The sequence below is a fragment of the Xiphophorus maculatus genome, chromosome 5 (genome assembly GCF_002775205.1).
Source record: "Xiphophorus maculatus strain JP 163 A chromosome 5, X_maculatus-5.0-male, whole genome shotgun sequence".
NCBI classification, from domain to species: domain Eukaryota; kingdom Metazoa; phylum Chordata; class Actinopteri; order Cyprinodontiformes; family Poeciliidae; genus Xiphophorus; species Xiphophorus maculatus.
The window spans coordinates 32,854,080-32,861,516 of NC_036447.1; positions in this window are offsets into that span (position 1 = coordinate 32,854,080).

The following is a 7,437-nucleotide window of genomic DNA, read 5'->3' on the forward strand; positions in this document are numbered from 1 at the left end:
GCAACCCGCCAATTGCAGAGTGAACTCTAACCATCACCACCATCGCCCCAATTTTTATAATGTCAACCATACATTTGTAAATTTGGAGGAGGAGTAAATACATTTGTCCTTTTCCCTCTCCATTTTGAGCTAATCACGCTCTTGATGACTCAGTCAATGTCTTGTTCTTACTTTATGTGTATTATCTATTTATGTATAAGTGGATGTATATATGTTTTCTTTGCTTCTTTTTACCTACAAAGAGGAATAAAAGGCATTACTTTTCTTCTATATGGCTTGGAATTAAGCAATAAAGCAAAGAGTTGATTCTATACAACTAAATTTAATTGAATTGCATTAATGATTTCTGGTAGATTTATATCCAAATTTTGACTAGAGTTCTCTAAAACTTTACATTTTCTTGAGCCATTCTGAGTTGAACTGATGTGGGAGTTTGGATGACTAACCTGTGGCAAAGCTTCAGACTTTCTCCTTCAGGATTTAGAGAGCATTGGTTTCTTTAAATATGTCCCAAATCATCACACTGCTACCACCATTCTTGACCATCAGTGTATCATTTGAATGTATGAAACACACGTTTTTGACTGGTCTAGTCAAAGTCCATATTTACACCTGACTAAGACTTGTGGTCTTACTTTAAGCAGACCAATCATTTTCAAAAGCTGTCAAATGTTACTAAGCAGTTATTAGGTTTAAGGACGGGAGTGGAACTCCGGACGGCCTTGTCCAGGTCTACAGCCTCGGATTCAGGGCGTCTTTCTGGGTAATCAGATCTCAAGTACTTTTGTTAATTTCACAAAGCATTGCAAGGCATATTTTATTATTTTTATTTCAGGCCTTTGCTAAATTCCCTGGTCATACAGTGATTTACTTATCCCAAAGACAGATATCTTAAATCAGTCACTAATTTGAGCTTCAATATGTTCACATATCATGAGCAATTCCTCTAGGAAACTCTGCTTTTTATCTCTGACTCAGCAGTTAGCCCTAAGATGAATGAGGAAAAACTAATTCTTCAACTTTAAGTCCAGCAATATTAGTTTTTTTTTTTTTTTTTTTTTTTTTGCTTTTTATGAGCTTTAAATATTAATGGTGCTAATGCTGCTGTTTTCTGTTTGACAGTAAACATCCTTCAGAGTTCAATGTTATAAGACATTAGAGAAGTGTTGAAGATGGCGGCTCCCTAAGCTGTTTGCTAAGCCCTGCAGTGTCCTCTCTTCTTCGGCCATGTGGGAATTTCTCGGAGCCTGTGGATAAATAGAGTAACTTGAGTGCTATTTTAGGATCTTCAGGATATTCCTTCTGCAGCGTTCAGTTTCAGCATTACTTTGATTGTCTCTGGGCTGTCTTAAAAGAGATATGGATTTCTTATAAATAAATAAAAAATTATGCAGAAATTAATTAAATTTTTAGTTTCTACTTTCCAACAGAATAGTAAGAATTCATTTTGACCCTTTTGTAAGTCCATCCCAGTGATCTTGTGGAATGAGGATTTATTAGTTATTTTATTCTGCAAATTTACTGGATAAAATATGATTTGAAATAAAATACATATTTCTATGCTGAAGAGTAGAACCAGCTGGATTGTTTTTGCATAGCATGAAAAATGGTCTGAAGGTCTCAGTGTGCAAATTCAGGGTTAGTATGAAGTCCGTCAGTCGAAACAAAGCAAAACAGTTTCTTGCACTTGTGTATTTAATTGTAATCACAAGATTTCTTATTATTTTTCCGACAAAGAGTGCTGCTTTATAGAGGCTTTAAAATATTCAAAAACCTGCCAAATTTCACCCAATTGTCCCCAACGTGAAACTTTTAAATTCAGGTAGATCCCCCCGAAATCAAGAAAGAAGTCTCTTGGAGGTACCCCCCAAAATGTACGGTGAGGCGGCTATTTTGGGTCAAAGTTCAAATTTTGGCTTTTTTTTTTTCACTTTTACACACCTCGAACCTTAACAAGCTCCTCCTAGGGGTTATAAGCTAAACGAAACACTATAACTTTGTGTCCTGCTTTCACAAAGCAAAGTCAATTGGCACCAAACTTGGTATAATTTATCCAGGTGAGATGCCCAACAATCCTATGTTGTCATATGCTGACCCAAACCCTCAGGTGACTTTCTTTACTTGTAAAAGTAAAAGCTCCATCTCTGACCCATTAAGCTAATCAAGATGATCTTGTGTCAGAAGACAGCAAGGGAGGAAATCACATGTGATTATTGGGGGGAGGAAGGGGGCAATAAACGGAAAAATTTTAAGAGCAATTTTGGGGCGGGGGGGGCGGTCGGCAAAGTTACAGTGAAATGCAACGTAAAATGCGGTTGTAAAAGAGTTTAATGTGTTCAAGCTGCAACACCAAAAATGACTAATAGACATTAAATATGTGTTTCTCTCAGTAAAAAAAAAAAAAATATGTGTTGAGACCCATTGACATCTAACTAAAATGTAACTGTTTAGATATGAGTTTGGTTCACTGTCACTGGACTAATCTTTGCTACACCTTTACATAAACTTAAAGATCCTATGTTGGAGATGGTAAGAAATAAAGGCATAATTATTTATTAATGTCTCTCTGCTCCCACATATTGAGCTGTCAGCTGGTTGTAGCGATCAGCCCCTCCCTCTTGTTGCAAATTTATTAATATAAGAGTTAAAGAGCTTAACTGATTGAAATCTTTGCTACCTTTGAGAAAAACAAAACTAAGTCTATGAAAGCAACATAGCAGTTTTGCTAGTTTTAATTTCCAAGGCATAACAAGGCAGCTTATCATGATTCAGCCAAAGTAATAAAATAACAAACTACAGTCTGATTTTTATTGTTAGTGTTTCTTCCTATTGAGCAGTGAATGTAAATAAAAGCTGTTTCATGTCTTTTACTTAAGTATTTATATATAAACAATAATCTAAATATTATTAGGGCAGGGTTTGTTGTTAGCTCCTCACTTCAGTGGCTCTGACGGTTCAGTGCTGCTGTTGCTCCTCCTACACTTTGGACTGAACCATTGTTCTAACAACGGCAGGGGGGACCTAAAAATGTATTCTTTTTTTTCTTAGATGAATGACAGATTTATTTAGTTATTTGTTTCTTTCACCTTTTCATATTGATATTGTTTCTTTTATGATTTTTTGGGGACAATGTTATTACTATTATTATTATTGTTCTTGCTAAAGAAAAACTGAGGCCAAAAATCAATTCAATATAAAATACCAACCTAATTAAACCTTGGTCAGTCTTGAAAACAACCCAGGTTCACTGCAGTGGCATTCAGAAGTATGAATGCAATCGTCATCTGAATAAATATGAGCACATTTAGCTAGTCTATTTTCAGTAGCTCTATAGGCCATTTATCTGTTAGATTTTCTAGCACAGGTCCAACATTTACTCGTTGTTAATAAAGTTTTAATAGGGCTGAGGTCAGTGATATTCCTGATGTACAATTTTATCCTTTGGCTTGTTCAGAAATGACCCAGGAACCATAGTGGGGTAAACTTGACATGAAGTGGAAACTGTTGAACACCAGTATGACTGCGTGTTACACATTGAAAACACCACTAGATATGCAAATGTGTTAACTCTTCAAAATAAATAAGACACCTCCAATCTAGAAATTTTTTTAAAGAAGCTCCTGCTCTTTCTGACACTGCCTTCAGCAACAATGCTCCTCCATATGCCATTTGCTACAGTTCTTAGAGGAGCACAGAAGTGAGAAGTATAAGCTCATCAGATGCGCAGTTCCATGTTGAGGGAATAACATCATAACATGTAATTTTATTTATATAGTACATTTTCAGCAACAAGCAATACAAAGTGCTTTACAGGAATTAAAAAGAAATACAAACAAAATAACAAACCAAAAGAAAGAACAAAAGAAGAAAAAGCTAATAATGTTGATCCAAAGTAAATAAACTAGATGCTCCTATTCAGGGTTGGTAAAGAAGTATAAGTAAGTATCCTCTGGTCTAATTCCTTTTCTGGGTTGGGAGAATAAGAGTCTAAAAAGTAGTTGTTAAGGTAGTTTTTCTGGGTTCCAAGTTCTAATCCCTGTTCTGGGTTGTTAAATAAGTTCAAGTAAGAATCCTCTGGACTTCTGGGATGCTAGATAAGTATAAGTATTCTCTGGACTTTCTAAGTGTGCTCTAAATTTGTAAAAGTAATAAGTACTCCACAGTTTCTAAGTAATAAAAACTAAGTGTTCCTGTACTGGTAGAATTCTTTCTGGATTCTAAGTTGGTTTTAATTCCTTTTCTGGATTGCAATAATAGGAGTCTCTCTTCATAATAATCGAAAAATAATCTAATATTGATCTAAATTGTGAGTACTCTACAGTTTCTAAAATATAAGCTAAAGAGTTACTAACGAAACTAATAAACTAGAGTCTTTGGATTCCTAGTTTGTCCTAATTCCTTTTCTGGGTTAAAATTGAGTACTCCACAGTTTCTAATAAAATAAAATAAAAAGAAGAAAGAACACATTAGGGCAAATGGCAACATTCAGACAAAACAAAGGGCTTTCACCCTCATAGTTGTTTTGAAAAATGTAGTCTGTATTTGAAAAGATCTTTTTAAATGTATGTTTATCTGATATAGTATAGATATAGTGTCTGGTATGTTTGCTGCATAAGGTAAAACTTAAAGCTGTCACAACCAACGTTCTGTGTGACTTTGAACTCCCTTTAATAAGCCACTTGAGTTTCTATATTATGGTTTATTGTGGTTGAGTGAGTCATATTATCCTGACTCATCCTTTTTATTAAGTTGAGGAATCATGCAGACCTATCAGAGAGAAGCTTTCCATTCTTCTGTCTGGATAAATACATGCAAACACAGCTCTGATCCAACATGTCTGCTCAGACATTACACGGCAGAGTTAGATGGTCAGCAGAGAAACATTTTTTCTGACAATCACCAGGGAAGTGAAGTTGCTTAGCAACCTTTGGCCTTGATGATAGGAAATGATGTAAGGCAGAAAAAGACAGAGAAAAAAACAGACGAGTGGATAACAGATGCACACATGGAGAGGGACGGAATAATGACAGTTTGATCTTAATCTAGAGAAGGGGTTAAAGTGATATGTTAATCTGCTCTAATGGTCTCACTGATTTCCGAGTCCATTAATGGTGACCTTAAATATATAAACACACAACACTCTTACACAGTGAATGGTCTGAGCTGCTCTGCTGTCTGCTCCTACAATTTGAGGTAAAATACATCTGGTCCTCCAAGTCCTATCTCCCTCCATCCAGCCCTCCAGTGAACCCGACTTCAGCTCTCTGCCTGCTCACTGTGATCAACAGTCACGCCATCCTTCACCCGGGGTCTTCACACACACACACACACACACACACACACACACACACACACACACACACACACACACACACGCACACACACACACACACACACACACACACACACACACGCACACACGCCGACACACACAAGCATGATGAGGCTCATTCCTGTCTGCTCAGAGGGAGAGGGAGGTGGTGACATGTGGAGCCGTGTTTGAAGGCAAATAAAAGCTGATTTTTATTAGGAATGTCTCCTGTTCCCCTGCTGCCTAATGTAAGACTGAGCACGCCACCAAGTGTTCACTCAATGTCACTACATCTTTCCAAGCTATAGAATATTGTTGAAAATATGATGAGCCTCATCGGACTCTGAGTCTCAACATGATATGTGAAGTTTGAGATTCACATATTTCAACCTTCACATATCAGGTTGAGATATGTGAACCTTATATGTGAACTGACATGCCAATCATGCCATGTCGTTTTAAATCAATCTTCTTAGATTGTCTTTGTTCGCATTTTTAGAAGTATACAACAGTAAAAATTAATCCCTAATTTCCTTACATTTTGCAGAAATTCCTTGATTTGTTTAAAGTGGTCTGAATCAACAGTTCTCCAGGCCTCCTGTGAGTGTTTCAGAAGAATTGTTTATGTGTATTTTAAATCTATGAATCATTCATCCATGAAAAGTATTTTTCAAAAATCAAGATTAACTGGTGTTGCATGAAAACCTAACAGGTCACTTTGCAAAGAACCAATTTTAAACTTAATCCGTACTCCCATTAACTAGTCACAGAGGCACAATTTATTTCAGTATATTGAGATAAAATGATTTTATATATTCTTACAGGTATAATTCACTTACACTGTCACTTTAGTGACTAAAGTTTAGTCCGACTAAATGTTTCCCTTTTGAACTCAGTTAGGATTACCAAAATAATTTTTTGTTGCTAGATGTGAGAATCAGAGAATTTGTCTACTTTCTCCAAATTCTGAAGTTTACACACACTAAGATTAGTGTGTCTTTAAGCGGTTTGAGAAAGCCTGCGTTCTCGAAGGGCCGCTGCCCAAGCTACCTGTATGGGAGGAGAGAGCGACTGGCTGGAGGGGAGGGGCGCCTGATCAGTGCTGTTCCTCTGTTATTGATCATTTCATACACAAACAGCTGTTAAATACATAAAATGCTGACTAGAAAAAAAATTCCCCACATCGTTTTTGCGTCCCCTCTAGCGCAGCACCACTATGTATTGCATACAATGCAAACCCACTTTTTGCGCCACTGACAGCTGAAACACTGACTTCCTTTAAGGCTCGACTAAATCCCACTTGTTTAGAGTTGTGTTTGAAACATAATCAATTACTAATTTAATGATGACACTTGACTTAATGTAATGTTTTGATTGTTGATTCTGCATGACTTTGTGTTTTTGTGTTTATTATGCACCTTGAAGTACCTTACTGCTGAAATGTGCTATACAAATAAAATTTGATTGATTTACTGATGAATTGAATTGCTGTAGTTGGTAACAAGCAATGCAATTAAGTTTATCCCACTCAATTTACTGAGATTATCCAACAAATCTAAGTCAGTCTTACTCAAATCAGTTTAGTTCAAATAAAGAAGTAAACTAATAATCTCTTTATTAAAAGGATTGTTTTTGCTCATGCCTGTAGTTGAGAGTAGTTAGACAGGAAAGTGGGTAACAACACAGAAGACATGCGCCAAAGGTCATCAGGCCAGGAATTGAACATGGGAAAGTCATATCTACAGTGTCCTTGCACTCTAAAAAATGTTTTTGGCTGTAGTTTATTTTATGGCATTACTTCCAATAATCTCACTTATTTGGTTTGGTGATGACAACTAAATGTGCAGGTGCCACGGTGTCAGCACATCTAGAAAAGATTACTACGTTTTATGCATTGAGCAATTTATTTTAAACATTTTTATAATGTATTTCTAGTTCAATTCTACGTCTAAAAAAATGTTATTCAATGTGAAAACATTTAATTAAATACATTTTTTGGCAGTGCTCAGTGTCCTTTATTCTAACCCCCTCAGTCTCCTCAGTTTGCCTAATTTCTTGGGCCAAAGGTTCAATGAATATTGTGACTAATGTTGGTGAAAGGTAGCAGTCTTGTCTAATTGACCTTT